Genomic DNA, 17,210 nt, shown 5'->3' on the forward strand with positions numbered 1-17,210 from the left:
GGTCTCATAGAATCACATTATACAATATCTACATGTTGCTAAATGATTTTTATGTGGCTTGTTGTATATCATGGCAGTTTCTACACTAAAGGCGCTACAACAACACCCTGTTCCTCACACAATGCGAAATGAAAATCGAAACACTTTTACTAAAGCACATGACTTGTAAGGCGATGCATTTTAAAGTTTGCATTACACATCCAACTGCATTTACTAGCTTGTTCATGTGCAATAAAATTGTGCGGTAGCTCAACTGATACAAAGGACTGGGGTGCGAGTCCTCAAGAGCATGCAAATTGACATGTATGCAGAAAGTGTCACAGAAGCAGCACAAAGTTACATGGTGTTTTTCTTGTCACATTTGCTTTTTATGACACTGTCGGTTAGGGTAGGGAGATAGGGAGATAGAGCATTAACCTAAAAAAAACCTAATCTGTTTGAGAGAAAATTTAACTCGCTTTTAGCGCCACACAGTGGACGTTTCATCTCGGAATTGCCGTGAAACGTGTAACGAACCACGTAATGTCATTTTGCAAATAGGTTCATTAACAATTTTAATGAGATCAGGCTGCATAAGTAGGTCAATCTTTGCCCACACATAGTCATATCAACAACCATCCAGTAATTACTCTGACTTCTTGGTTCATTCAAGTCAGACATGACGAAATGAATGATTTGCAGTTCAGTGAGTTTTTGAATAACTTAAAAAACCAAAGTCCACAATACGGAACCACGTAATATAGTTTTGCAAACATCTCGCCACAGTCACGTAATTTTCAGGAGATCAGGCTGTACAGTATATTTACTTTTTACTAAATACTATGGTAAAGCAATTGTATCAGACAGTAACAGGGCCGTATTAAGGTACCACGATGATTGGACGGTGTTACTATGTGATGATGCGCTACACGGACGACTTTCGTTGTTGCGCACGTCTATGTGTTTCCATCACCGTCTTCCACTGAACGCGTTTACATGCACTCCTCCTGCGAACGCTGTCGGTGGAGCAACAGGTGGTGGATGCTGCGAATGGGCCCCTGGAGTTGTGGGCCCCCCTGCAGCCCTGGTAAGCCTGTGCGTTAATGCGAGCTTGGACTGCAATGCCACGGTACTTTATGATTGCCATATCCATTCACCATGGTATTTTACATCGTGCTCCAGTGTACTTCCAAAGAATACCATGGTCCTTCAATGGTACTTCCAAAAAACATGGCAATTCTATGAATCTTTTTGTTTGTGAAATTTCAGTGTGTGTGATTATAGTCTGATATGACTTGTTGCAAGAATAGGATGAGATTTATGACAGCTTCAAATCTGGTAAACGGTTTTAATGGCATTTATAGGAAAGCTTTTTAGCCTGTCCCTGATATCTGGGTTTTAGTTTGTGTCTGTTACTGAATTCTATACATCAGTCTGAGCATTAACGCCAGATTACAGCAACAACTCACTGTAATTACACTCTTGCCCAGTTAGTGTGTGCATGTGTGTGTTCTCTCTAGCTTGTTCATTAATGAACAAATGTTCCACAAATGAGCAGTCCCTGTCTGCCAGTTAAGGTGGCGCAGATCTGCATGATATACTGATGTGACTTTCATTTTCTATGCTTTTTAGGTCAGCCATGTAAGATTTGAATGTTTTCACTGAATCTCTCATGTGTGTAGTAGGTCTCCTGTCGTCTGTCTGTGCGAATCTGACATGCTTGCGGGTTATTTTTACTGGCGGCCGTGTTGGAATCCAGTGAAGTGAGAGTAGAACAGCGAATTGCCATTTGAAATGCAGTGACCACTCATCATTACCCATCTGAGCTTACATGAATTGCATATATTCACAAACCTCCCTCTCTTTTTCTGTTACTCTTTTATCTCTCTCTCTCTCTCTCTCTCTCTCTCTCTCTCTCTCTCTCTCTCTCTCCTTCTCTCTCATTCTCTCTAACATTAATTTATTTAGTTTTATTTTTTGGGCACTTCAATAGTTCTTAAAAAATATAGATGTATATTTATATTTTTCATATATATATATATATATATATATATATATATATATATATAGTATATATATTAGAGCTGTCAGAGTTAATGCATGCGATTAATAAAAAAATGCGTACATTTTTCTTAATCGCGATTAACGCATTTACCGTTAATACAGCATAAATACTGGTGTGAAGGGCGGAAACTTTGTAATGTGTCTGCATGGAGTAATTACACTGACGCACACACCACAGCACCAGAGGCATTCTACCAAGGTGGGCCTACAAGCTTAGCATAAAACAGCATAACACGGCAGTCCCATTTACATTATATGGGCAGATCTGTCTTAATACGCTAGCTGAGGTTACGCACTCTCCTATGATAGAGCAGCGGAGGTTGTTATCTCAATAAATAAAATAATCTCTGACAGCGCTACCCTGTCAGTGATAAAATGAAGAAAAAGGACCCTTAACACTATTTGATGTACAAAACAACTTGAGATAGAAGTCAAGTATTTTACAGCCGATGTAAGGCACATTTTAATTACCACAGAAGCACGTCAAGTCTTAACTATCACCAAAATGCAGAATGAGACGTTTTTGTTTGCAAGCGCTTTTCATGGTGAGTTCAAAGCGACGCATGACGCTGGCGTTGCCACTTTGACGTGAATCATGAACACAGCTTCACGATTGCTGTAACAAAGGGGATAGCCACAGTCTACTGGCAAATTAATGTTGTGGATTAACTACGAAAAATTATGCGATTAATCGCGATTAAAAAATGTAATCGACTGACAGCACTAATATATACACCGATCAGCCACAACATTAAAACCACCTGTCTGGTGTCCTGGGTAGCTCAGCAAGTAAAGACGCTGACTACCACACCTGGAGTCGCAAGTTCAAATCCAGGGCGTGCTGAGTGACTTCAGTCAGGCTTCCTAAGCAACCAATTGGTCCAGTTGCTAGGGTGGGTAGAGTCACGTTGGGTTAACCTCCTCGTGGTTGCTATAATGTGGTTCTCGCTCTCGGTGGAGTGCATGGTGAGTTGTGCGTGGATGCCACGGAGAATAACGTGAGCCTCCACACACGCTATGTCTCCACGGTAATGCGCTCAACAAGCCATGTGATAAGATGTGCGGATTGACGGTCTCAGACGTGGAGGCAACTGAGATTCGTCCTTCGCCACCTGGATTGAGGCGAGTCACTACGCCACCACGAGGACTTAGAGCACATTGAAATTTGGGCATTCCAAATTGGGGAGAAAAGGGGTGAGAAATCACCTGCCTAATATTGTGTAGGTTCCCCTCATTCCACCAAAACAGCACCAACCCGCATCTCAGAATAGCATTCTGAGATGCTATCCTTCTCACCACAATTGTACAGAGTGGTTATCTGAGTTACCGTAGACTTTGTTAGTTCGAACCAGTCAAAAACATCCAGTGAGAGGCAGTTTAGCAGACTGAAATGCCGTGTTGATGAGAGAGGTTAACAGAGAATTGCCAGACTGGTTAGAACTGACAAAGTCAGACAAAGTCTGAAACTGGATGTTTTTTGTTTTTGGCACCATTCGGGGTAAATTCTAGAGACTGTTGTATGTGAAAATCCCAGGAGATCAGCAGTTACAGAAATATTCAAACCAGCCTGTCTGGCATCAACAATCATCCATGCAATTATCTAATCAGCCAATCGTGTGGCAGCAGTGCAGTGCATAAAATCATGCAGATACGGGTCAGGAGCTTTAGTTAATGTTCACATCAACCATCAGAATGGAGAAAAAATCTGATCTCAGTGATTTGAAGCGTGGTATGATGATTGGTGCCAGATTGGCTGGTTTGAGTATTTCTGTAACTGCTGATCACCTGGGATTTTCACACACAACAGTCTCTAGAGTTTACTCCTAATGGTGCCAAAAACAAAAAAAAATCCAGTGAGGGGCAGCTCTGTGGATGGAAATGTCTTGTTGATGAGAGAGGTCAACAGAGAATGGCCAGACTGGTTTGAACTGACAAAGTCTACGGTAACTCAGATAACCACTCTGTACAATTGTGGTGAGAAGAATATCATCTCAGAATGCTATTCTGAAATAAAGGGGAAAAAAAAAAGAAAAAAAAAAGATTTTTTTCCCTTTCTGAAACTCCACTAAGGAACTCTATTCGACCACACTTCCTAGCACAGGAACTGATTGTGTGGAGCAGTGCACACTTATTCTATACGTGCAGTGCATGTCCTGGGCATAATAAACACAGTACCGGATTTACTGTACGGAGAATGGAGACTTCACCAGCAAGCGGTAAGACAGGTGTGGGAGAGATAAGGGCAAGTTGCCGTATCTCTTCGCATTCACCTGGAAATGTTCACTTACTGTCATCTGAACCAGTGTCTGAGTGACAGCCAGAGAAAATAATAGTTTTTATTTTAAACTTCAGCAAATTAAAGCATTCAGCATTCAATTTGTATTATGTCTGTATGTATAGTGTCTAATAATGCATTGACAATGCACATTTAAGTTTATCTTGCCAATAAAGCTTGATATGAATTGAATTTGCCCATTTGATCCTATAATAAAATAATAATAATAATTAACATGTACATATTTAAATAGTTTAAATAAATGATGACTAACCAATTTCTTGCAAGTTTTTGAGACAAAGTATAAGTTATATTCATGATTATATTTTATTTTTTGTTTTACTGTACCATGATTAATACTTCTATTATTTTAATAAAAAAATAAAAATATACAGTGTTTATAGAAAGCTATTTTTTTTTTATTTGAATACATTTATTTGATTTACGTTTAGTTAATAATGTATTTTATTTTAATAATGAAAAAACATAGATATATAGATATACAGTGTTTACAAATATCAGGGAAATCATCCTTCAAACCAATTAGCTTACTACGGTTGTCTCAGCATCAACAGTAGGTTGAGATAGGAGAAAGTATTTTAACATAAAAAGTACACACTTCAGCATAATTTTTTCATTTTTAGAGTTTCAAAAACTTGCACCCGCACATATATCCCCTCCTTTTAAACACAGTTCACCTATTACAGATTAAGTTGCAATCAAAAAACTTTTTAGAATGTCTTACACACTGCAGAAGATGAATATATCCCAAATAAACAGAGCTGTAATATCTGCTCTCCCTTATAATGCCATCTGTTTTTTAAGCAGGGCAGAAAATGGGATGGTAATTATGGTAACCATAAGGCAGTATTGCTATGGTGGTATTCAACTGTTGAGAGTTTTAATATAACATAATGATTGATCAAATGATTTACTTGAGATGTTTAAGCAGTGCCAAAGCAAATATTTTACATTCTTTATATATAAGTTTGAAATGTGCATTAAACATCAAAGGCAGACACAAAAAGAGGCATACAAAACATCTGCATAATGTGCAGAATTTACATGCTTTATAGTGCAGAAATAGTATGAGTAGTATGGTAGCTATTTAATACACAGCCAGAGTCAGGTGCGTGAGTTTTTTTGGGTGCAAAGGAGGTGGTGGTTCCGTTTTCTAGATAGGTCAAGGGGATGTAATGAGATGAGAAGAGAGGATACATTTGGAAAAAAAAAGTTTGCTTTTAATATTGATGAGTTTAAGAGTGGCTCTCGTAGAGATGACATTATCCCTCTTTTACCTTTGAGAGAGATTCGAAAAATTGGATGAGAAAAGGGAAAAAGAATGTAAAACACAGACCCGCAGAGTAAATCAAAATTTTATGATCAGATGCCCAAAATATTTACTGCGCTCCCTATGACACAGAGCAATGCTGTGAATTATAGAATAAACTGAAATTTATCGTCTTTTTCATCAATTTGGTAAACACTCCAGTTTGGATCAATAAAAGGCAGCTGTACACACTCAGAGGGCCGACTGTCTCCTCATTTCCATTTTAATGAATGAGGCTTAGTGAGCTATTGAGCAAGTTATAATTGTGTTGTGGTGTAGAGACCTGGAAAAGTGTAGGATATGAAAAGGATTTGTTAAATTGGAGTGGAAGTATGTATATTTCAGGTTTCCAAGAGTGTGACTTTATTTCGTGCCAGAAGTATAAATATTTTTAATATGTGAAATATATGTCAAGGTGTGGGCACTTTATCTTAGAAAGTAAAGGCCTATTCACTCAAAGAGTGAAAATGAACCCTAAACAAGACTTTGAATAGAAACAACGCTCACATATGGACTTGAGTCCCTCTAAAGATTTTTTTTTCATTGGGAATCCTGTTTCACTCAGCAATATTTAAAATTACAGAGGTAAAATGGGTTGTGAACATAGTCTCATGTTTACTTGTGAATGACCAATGTGTGATTTCATTTCATTCTTGGTCTGAATAGGTCTTTTGTCTGATTCGTTTAACTTTCATCTATTCTCTAGTAAAAATGGGTTGCAAATGTCATTTCATGTTGGCTTTTAACCATGGGAAATAACAAAGTATGTTTTTGTTTCACTTTTGGCCTGAATAAATCTTTCGTTTGTGATTTTTGTTTAACTTTTCATCTATTCTCTAGTAAAATGGATCACGGGCATTGTTTCATGTTTTCTCTGAAGCATGGAAATGACCAGAGTTCGTTTTCCTTTAACTTTTGGTCTGAACAGAGCTTTCTTCTGTGATTCGTTTCACTTTTCATCTATTCTAGTAAAATGGGTTGCAAATGTTATTTCATGTTGGCTTTAAAGCATGTGAAAGACTGAAGTGCATTTTTGTTTCACTCTTGGCCTGAATATATTTACGTATTCAATTTGTTTAGGTTTTTCGTCTATTCTCTAGTAAAATGCATTGCGAACATTGTTTCATGTTGACTATAAAAAGCATGTAAATTACCAGAGTGGGTTTTCATTTCACTCTTATTCTGAAAATACTTTTCGTGTTCAATTAGTTGAGACTTTTTGTTGATTCTCTAGTAAAATGGACTGCGAACATTGTTTCATGTTGACTCTAAAGCATGTAAATGATCAAAGTGCGTTTTGTTTCACTCTTGGTCTGAATAGATTTTTGTGAGCAATTTGTTTAGATTTTTTGTTTATTCTCTATCAAAATGGATTGCGAACATTGTTTCATATTGACTTTAATCATGTAAATTAGAGGTTGATCGATAGTGGATTTTGTCGATACCGATAACCAGGGTGGCGGAAAAGGCCGATAACGATTAATTGGCCGATATTTTTTTTTTTTAAATCGATTTATAACATGATGAAACATTTCTTAGTCTTGCATTGTTATGACAGGCACAGACATTGAGGCTACAAAAGTCCAAAATGAATAAAATCCCTAAATCAGTTTAGTGTGCAACCAAAATCCCAATAATAGCCCAAAAAATTCAGATTTGGTGCTTAATGCTGGACTTTTATCTATAAATAAGCCCGAAATACAGCGGGGACTTAGCTCAGTTACAATGCTCTATATGTAATATTTACCAAATTAAGCTTTTTATAGCCAAATATATTCACCAGATGAAGAGTTTGTATATACAGTATATATGGTAAAAGTATACATTCACACATACATATATATATATATATATATATATATATATATATATATATCACCAGATAAGGTTTATTGATGAGGAATAAAAAATAAATAAATAAATAAATAATAATAAAAAAAACTATCTGCAACTATCGGCAGAGGTTTTTTTGCTGATAACCAAAAGATCCAAAAAGCAACTATCGGCACCGATTAATCGGTAAAACCGATATATTGGTCTGCCTCTATTGTAAATGACCAAACTGCATTTTTCTTTCACTCTTGGTCTAAAAACACTTTACATGTGCATTTTGTTTAGATCTTTTCATCTATTCTCATGTAAAATGCATTGAAAACATTGTTTTATGTTGACTTTAAAGCATGAAAATGATCAGAGTGCATTTTCATTTCACTATTGGTTTGAAAAAACATGTCATTTGCTTTTCGACTTGCTTTTTTGTTAAGTTCTTGGTCTGATTAGGCCTTAAGACTGTCATTGAGAAAGAGTGATAAGATGGATGGAAGTGGGTGATGAAAAGAGAGATTGAGGAAGGGAAATGCCTGGTAATTATAGTTCTTAAGTCTCGTTATGTTGGTGACAGCTTCCATCATGCCTTGGGGCTCTAAAGATCAATGGCTGGGACCTGACTCTAATACTAACGAACTTCAGATCGTTAAACGAAAGGGAGCAGAGCCGAAAAAATTAATTATGGCCTTTATGGCTTCAATTTATCACATCAGGGCGATGCTTCTGATAGTTCTCATGCCTCAAGACATTTGGGCGGAGGTTCTATGTCAGAAGATCCAATTTGGACCAATGACAAGAACTGTATTGACTTGTATCCCCATAGAGCAAGACTTTGGAGAACATTGTACAATAATCTAAGCTAGTGCTAATTCTGTTGCATTTTAGGGGCTTCTTAGAATGTTCATTCACTGGGAAATCTGATGCAATATCAAGTCTCCTGTTAATCATAAAGTGCTACCTCATCTAAAGCTTTCATTGGCTCATAAAAAAGTTATTTTAACTGGTGTAGCACTGATGAATACAAAGGAGTGCTTTCTGACAGTCAGAAACAATATTATCTGCTCACTGGGACTGACACTATTCCCTAATGCTCAGCATTAGCTTGAAACAAAATGACAGGGAAAAACACAGGCCAAGTTTGTTATGAGCTCTTTGTTTGTTCAGTCACTTCCATTAAAGGAACTTGATTAATCTGACTCAGTTACATAAGTTTTTTACTTCAGTAAAAATACTTTATGTAGTAAGGCTTTAATATTAAAGCAGGAATATTTTAAAATAGGCTACTTAAAGGGATAGTTCACCCAAAAACTCATATCTTTCCCAAACTGTATGACTTTCTTTATTATTCATTAAAACATCTTCTTTTGTGTTCTTCATATCTTGGTTTGTCTTTTCAATACAGTTGCAGTGGATAGTGACTCACTTTAAAACTTTATAAAGGACTAAAAAGTATCATTACAGTAGTCCATGGGGCTTGATCCTGTAGATGTTTGTTGAGAAACAACATGGAATTTAAATTCTTTGTCATCGAAAATCTTGATGTCCATGTGCATGAGTGCATGAGAGAAACTTGTTCACAGTGACACACATGTTCATTCAAGAAACTGAAATACAGTGGCAAGAAAAAGTATGTGAACCCTTTGGAATTAGCTGGTTTTCTGCATATATTGATCATAAAATGTGATTTTCATTAAAGTCACAAGTATAGACAAACCTTAAATAGTCAGCATTAGTTTCATCAGTCCAAAAAACATTTTCCCAGTAGTGTTGCAGAGTTTCAAGGTGGTCTTTGGCAAACTTCAGGCACGAAGCAATGTTTTGGTTGGAAAGCAGTGGCTTCCTTCGTGGTGTCCTGCCATGGACACCATGCCTGTTTAATGTTGTCCGTATAGTAGACTCATTAACAGAAATGTTAACCAGTTCTGGTGATTCCTTTGAAGTCTTTAGCTGTCACTCTAGGGTTCTTTTTTTACCTTATTGAGCATTCTTCTTTTTTGGACTGATCTTTTTCTTTTTCGGGTGATGCTGAAATGTAGAAATGTTGCCTATTGAGTCCACCCCAAGTTCCCGCCAATGGGGACAATAAAGTACATTCCATTCCATTCTGCTGTGTGCCTTTTGAGTCATCTTGGCTGGACGACAACTTCTAGTGAGAATAGCCACGGTACTAAATCATCTCAATTTATAGACAATTAATCTTACTCTGGACAGATGAATATCTAAGCTCTTCTAGATAACTTTGTAACCTTTTCCAGCTTTATGCAAAGCAACAATTCTTGATTGTAGGTCTTCTGAGATCTCTTTTTTTGGAGGCATGGTCCACGTCATGGTCCAGATGCTTCTTCTGAATAGCAAACTCAAAATGTTTGAGTGATTTTTATAAGTCAAAGCTTTTACCCACACCTCCAATCTCATTCATTAATTAGATGCCAGGTTTGCCAACTCCTAACTCTAATTAGTTTTTGTTGACGTCATTAGCCTAGGGGTTCACATACATTTTCCAACCTACGCTGTGAATGTTTAAATTATGTATTTAGAACGTACAAGAACAATACAATAATTTGTATGTTATTAGTTAAAACAGATTGTGTTTGTTCATTATTCTAACTTAGATGAATTTCTAATCAGATTTTAAGACAAATTTATACATAAATGCAGGTAATTACGAAGGGTTCACAAACCTTTTCTTCCCACGGTATAGTGAAGCTGGAATGTTGTAAAGTCCTGACACAATTCCCTATTGCTCAATAACTTGAAACACAACGACAACGACGACCTTCATTCATTTAGTCTCTGTACTTCCATCGAAGCCTGTTGATTAATTTCTTTCGGTTGCATAAGATTGGCCTTGCCATTCGATTACAGCAGTGTTCAGCCCTCCCACTACCACCTATCTCTATTACTTTCTCCAGCGATACAGTTCCTGTCACCAACACTGATCTGTGGAAACAATATTGATCCACCAGCAGAGAGGTGACGGGCCGTATACCCATTTTATTGCTTTCTATTAATGGTGCATTTCATGGCCGATGGTAAAAATTGTTATGATGTGAACAAAGACCCAGGGCTAAAAGAAGGCCATGGGAGGGATTTGTATGGTTCATATTGCTATGTTTTATTCATTTGAAAGATGGAAGCACTTCAACATAAATTAAAGTTAATGTACTTGGCAGAGCTCTTTTGGACTCTCATGGTAATACTTGTCTTGGCCCAAAGTTTTTTCTCATCTCTGACATTGCAGAGTTTCAACTTAATGGCAATTTTGTGCGATCGAATACCAATCTTAGTCAAGGACTAATCTGCTGGTCTTGCCCTGCCAGGCTGTTTTAATATTCTTCCTGCGAAGACTGGTTCCGCCTAATTCTTTTTTTTTTTTTTCTTTTGGGGCTATAACAAAGTTTTGGGTTGAACTCCAGGCATGGTTACTTTGTTTTAGAAACAAAGTTTATCTGTAGTTCATCTTTAAGAGCATGGCACTAGCAATGCCAAAGTCAGAGGTTTGATTCCCAGAGAACACACATACAGTAAAACATTTTTTTCCAACTGTTGTACTATTACAACAGTAACAAAACAAAAATGTATGTAAAACTTGACACAGTGTTTTTAAGTGAAAAGTTCACCACACAAAGCACATTATGGATAGGAACTGTTTATTTTATTTTACCTTTTTTCGAAGATGTAGGCATGTCTTGCAACCTTTCCACATTGGCATCTGTCTATTTTAAATAACTTTTACCAAGTGACAATGGAATTTGTGCCAAAATACTGTAGAGTTTAAATGGATGCACAGCCTTTTACATCAAAAAGATGTGGGAAATATGTTCTCCACCCTTTTAAAATTTGATAAGCCTCTTTATTTAACTATCCTGACTATGCATGATTATACGGTTAGTTGCATTTTATTTTTATTTAACATTGTTTTTTTTCCTGCTGTCCATAATCAGAACAGACCTGGGTCGACCCACTAATTAAAAACCAGTGCATTAGATAATCAAGGAAAACTTAAGGTGAAATAACAGCCCTTAAATTTAGCGACAGTGCCATTGCCATAAAATTACATTTGTTTAACGTGCTGTTATCTCCTACCTCACAAACAACCAACTGAGTTGGCTGTTTAAATGTGCGACATGAGCTGTAGGGTTGGCTGCTTCAGGACAAAGCTGTTTCTCTCCTGCTCTTAATCTTTTTCTGAAAAGCTGCCCTACTGTTGAGACAGCAATGAGATTTTAGAGGAGGAGGGAGAATGTCACAGTTTAACAGTGCAAATGAAATACTTAACATACATTAAAGCTGAAATGTTATAAAACATTTTAAGGTGCTAGAAGCAATTTTTTTAACACCATGCATAAAATGTCCTTACTACCTGACATACATGAAATGAAATAGGCTCTGTAAAGAGCAAAAAAAAAAAAAAAAAACTGTATGACCCACACTTTTTTATTTCTCTGCCTGTCAATTACTTTGTGTGTTTGAGATTGGGTTTGCTGACATGTCTTTGGAGGGTGGGGTTTTGGACAGAGGGGGTGTGGTTGTAGAGATGAGTGTGGTCTAATTCAGTGGCTAAATCTGAGAAGTATGCAAAAGCTTTAAGATGTAGTAAAGCTGGAATATTGTTAAATACTTGAGATATAGTAAATCTGGGATGTTGTAAAATACTTTAAATAAAGCTGGAATATTGTAAAATACTTGAGATATTGTCAAGATGGGATATTTTAAAATACTATAGATATAGTAAAGCTATAGCAAAAGTATTGTGAAATATTTGACATTAAGCGGGAATATTGTAAAATATTTTAGATAAAGTTGGAATGTTGTAAAATACTTGAGATATAGTCAGACTGGAATAGTGCAAAATACTTGAGATAAAGGCTGGAATATTGTGAAATCATTTAGATAAAATGGGAATATTTTAAAATACTTGAGATAAAGCTGGAATATTGTAAAATATTTGAGATATAGTCAAGCAGGAATATTGTAAAATACTTAAGATGAAGTGGGGATATTGTAAAATACTTTAGATAAATATGGAATGTTGAAAAATACTTGAGATATAGTAAAGCTGTAATATTGTAAATACTTGAGATAAATCTGGAATATTGTCAAATACTTGAGATAAAGATTGCATATTGTAAAATAATTGAGATAAAGATTGAATATTGTAAAATGGTTGAGATAAAGCTGGAATATTGTAAAATACTGGAGATATAGTCAAGCTGGAATATTGTAAAATGCTTGAGATAAAACAGGAATATTGAAAAATACATGAGAAAAAGCAGGAATGTTGCAAAATACTTGAGATATAGTCAAGCTGGAATATGTTAAAATACTTGAGATAAAGCTGGACTATTGTAAAATAACTGAGATATTGTCAAGCTGGAATATTGTAAAATACTTGAGATAAAGATGGAATATTGTAAAATATTTGAGATAAAGATGAAATATTTCTAAATTATTTAAAGCTGGAAGTTGTTAAATACTTGAGATATAGTAAAACTGGGATGTTGTAAAATACTGGGGATATAGAAAAGACGGAATATAGTAAAATTCTTTATATAAGTAAAACTTACAGAAAGTTACAGAAGAGAGAGAGAGAGAGAGAGAGAGAGAGAGAGAGAGAGAGAGAGAGAGATTTTTTTTTTTTTTTTGAGAATTCACAAAGCTTTTATTTACAAAAAAATCATCTTGTTACCCATCAGATAACATCTCAATACAAATCAGTAAAGTGTGAATATTAATTCATTTTCAAAAATGGCACATAGAGCATTATTACAGCACCAGATATTTTCAAAAGTAAACAAATTATCAATACATTTATAGTAATAAAATTCAATTAAGATTCTAGATTGCACCAAGTTAAAAAACAATATGACAATTTTTATACTATACCCTGTTCAATTTTTTTTTTCTCCTACTCAAATAGATGGCCATTTTTGCTTGTCCCACCACAAAATTAAGCAATTGACACACAAACTTTTTCTTTAAAACATATTTGCATCCTAAAATGAAAATCTCTTGTGAGAATACCTCATTGCAATTTTTAAAAACATCTTTTAGAACAGAAAACAATGGTTCAAATCTATGACAGTTTAAAAATGCATGAAAAATAGTTTCTCTAACATCACAAAAAGGACACTTATCAGTGCTTCCAGGATTTAAAACAGAAGTAAATGCATTAACTGCAATAACACCATGAACAATTCTCCATTGTAAATCTCCTGTCAACGGTGGTTTGTAAAAGACTCTCTATTTTGGTTTTTTGTCTTCATTTAAATTGAAAAAATCATGCCAAGGTGTATCTATCCTGTTATTTAACTTTTTCTTTTTAAAAACAATTAAACAGTATTTATGCAAAAACTTTCTGTCACAGAAAAAAAAATCAACATTTTAAAAAATCAGCTTTTTCAAGATAAAACCCAGCGCACCCATCCAATTTAAGAGTAAAAATCAAGCTTGGAAAATGCTCTTCCAAGTCTGGATTGCATAGTCTGTTATTATAGTCCAATAAAAGAGTCTCTCATGATCACTTTGAGCAGATTCCCATCTCCGAAGAAGTTGAGCTATAACGTGAGTAGAATCGATTCCAAGACGTTGAGATGTTGCGTCTTTGTTTTTAAAATCAAGTCCAGCTACTTCCAGCAAATGGCCAAGAGTCACCATTTTGTTATCAATAATTGCTTTGTTTAGTCCGGGAAGGAAAAAATGGTTTGTTAAGTCCAATCGCTTACCGTGGATTAAATTTTCTTCTAATAACCAATAAAGGGATTTTGAGACCTCCACTTTTTGAAAAGTGAAAAGATTCCACACTTTAAAGACATTCTTATAAAAAACAAGTAACATGGGAAAATTACATTTCAAAAATTGTCCTGCCTAGATTAAAATTACCCAACCTATTCAAAATCACTTTTGCCACAGTATTCCAGTTAAAGACATCTGAAACAGTTAAAAGTCTTTGCACAAATTGTAATCTAAAAGCAGCTATTCTACTTTGCAGATGTATCAGTCCCTGACCACCTTCTTCTTTGGACAAAAATAAAACATTTTGTGGGATCCAATGTAGCTTATCCCAAAAAAAGTCCACTAGCAGTGCTTGTAATTTCGTTAACAAAGTTAACGGGGGATCCAAAACAGCAAACTTGTGCCACAGCGAAGAGGCCACTAAATTATTAGCAATTAAAACTCGCCCTCTAAATGACATTTTTGGAACCGGCCATTTCCATTTTTCAAGTCAGACCTTTAGCTTTCTCGATTATACTCTCCTAGTTCTTTTGTGTAACCACTTCATCTCCAATAAAAATTCCTAAATATTTAAAACCTATTTTTCCCCACTCCAAGCCCATAGGAAGTTTTGGTTTATCATTTTTCCAATCACCTATTAAAAAAGCTTCACTTTTTTCCAGTTTATATTAGCAGAAGAGATTTTTTTTTTTTAAGTTTTCAATGAATTTAACAAAGCCTGAATATCACTTTGTCCATTGATACACACTGTCACATCATCTGCATAGGCCGACAGTATGAATTTATTTCTGCACTCTGGTAAAATTACATCTTGAAGTTTGCACCTTATCTGTTGTAACAAAGGCTCAATTGCTAAAGAGTATAACATACCAGATAATGCACAACCCTGTCTTATGCCTCTAAAAACTTTAAAAGGAGCACATAAACCACCACTGACCTTTAAAATACTCTCCACATCACAATAAAGGACTTTAATGAAGTTAATAAAACTCTCACTAAAGCCAAATGCATTTAAAACCTTCCATAAAAAACAATGCTCTACCCGATCAAAAGCTTTTTCTTGATCTAATGAAATAAAACCACAATTTAGGTTTAGCATCTTGGAGACTTCGATAAGATCATGAATAAAAGCAATGTTGTCAAAAATCAATCTACCTGGGACATAGTAAGTTTGATCAGGATGAAAAACACTGTCCATTACTTTAGCCAATCTGTTAGCTAAGACCTTTGATAAAAGCTTGTAGTCGCTGCAAAGCAAAGAAACTGGACGGCAACACTTTATGTCTCCAAGATCTCCTTTTTACGGTTGGAGGGTCAACACAGCTCTTCGGCTACTTTGAGGCATTTTACCCCTTGCCAGACTGATGTTCAACACTTCTAGGAGATCTTCTCCTATTGTTCATCAAAAGGACTTGTAAAAGTCCACTGGTATACCATCGATGCCTGGTGTTTTTCCAGACACCATCCCTCGAAGCTGTCACGAGGAGCGTGAGGTCCGAGAACCATGTCTGGGTGGGCCAGTAGGGTGCTACCAGGACGACCTGCTCCTCGTCCTCCCTGACCTTGCACAGGGTCTGTGCAAGTAGGCTTACTGGGGGAAATGCATATTTGCATAGTCCAGGGGGCCAGCTGTGTACCAGTGTGTCTATACCGAGAGGTGCCTCGGTTGGGGCGTACCAAAGCGGGCAGTGGGAGGATTCTTGGGAAGCGAACAGGTCTACCTGTACCTGCCCGAATCGACTCCAAATCAGCTGGACCACCTGAGGGTGGAGTCTCCACTCTCCCCTGAGGGTAACCTGTCATGACAGCGCATCCACTGCAGTGTTGGACTTGAGGTGCTGCTGACTCCAGAGGAGGAGACGGCGGGCGAGTTGTGACATACAACGGGAGCATAAACTGCCTTGATGTTTGATGTATGCCACCATTGCTGTGTTGTCTGTCTGAACTAACATATGCTTGCCCTGGATCAGTGGCTGAAACCGCCACAGGGTGAGCAGAATTGCCAACAACTCGAGGCAGTTAATATGCCAACGTGGCCGCAGGCCCATCCAGGAGCCGGCGGCTGCGTACCCATTGCATACAGCGCCCCAGCCCGTTTTGGAGGCGTCTGTCGTAACCACGACGCGCCTGGAGACCTGCTCTAGGGGAACATCTGCCCGTAGAAATGTGAGGTCGGTCCAAGGGCTGAAGAGGCGGTGACAGACCGGTGTGATGGCCACGCAATGTGTCCCCCGGCACCATGCCTATCTTGGGACTCGAGTCTGGAACCAGTGCTGAAGCGGTCCCATATGCATCAAGCCGAGCGGAGTGGCCACCGCTGAGGATGCCATATGCCCCAGGAGCCTCTGAAACGCTGTCTTCTGTCTTAACGCCTTCAAACAGGTTAGCACCGACTGTGTGCACTTGTTCATGAGGCGCGCCATCATCGAGACTGAGTCCAACTCCAAGCAAAGAAAAGAGATGCTCTGAACCGGGAGGAGCTTGCTCCTTTCCCAGTTGACCTGAAGCCGAAGGTTGAGGATGCGAATGCCCACTTCCCTTAACGGGACAAGGGCTGCATCTGCGACCTTCCTGAAGATGCGAGGGGAAAAGGACAGGCTAAAAGGGAGGACCTTGTACTGATACGCCCCAACCCTCAAATGCAAACCGCAGGAAGGGTCTGTGTCGAGGTAGAATCGAGACGTGGAAGTACGCGTCCTTCAGGTTTACCACCGCGAACCAATCTTGATGCCGGATGCTTGCTAGAATGCGTTTTTGTGTCAGCATCTTGAATGGGAGTCTGAATAAAGCCTGGTTCAGTACTCGCAGGTCCAAGATTGCCCGCAACCCACCGCCTTTCTTCAGTACAATGAAGTAGGGGCTGTAAAACCCCTTCTTCATCTCGGCCAGAGGGACCTGCTCTATTGCACCCTTCTGTAGGAGGGTACCGATTTCCGCAAGCAAGGTAGTAGCGTTCTTGCCCTTCACCAAGGTGAAGTGGATGCTGCTGAACCTGGGCGG

Source organism: Myxocyprinus asiaticus, chromosome 29, assembly GCF_019703515.2.
Source record: "Myxocyprinus asiaticus isolate MX2 ecotype Aquarium Trade chromosome 29, UBuf_Myxa_2, whole genome shotgun sequence".
NCBI classification, from domain to species: Eukaryota; Metazoa; Chordata; class Actinopteri; order Cypriniformes; family Catostomidae; genus Myxocyprinus; species Myxocyprinus asiaticus.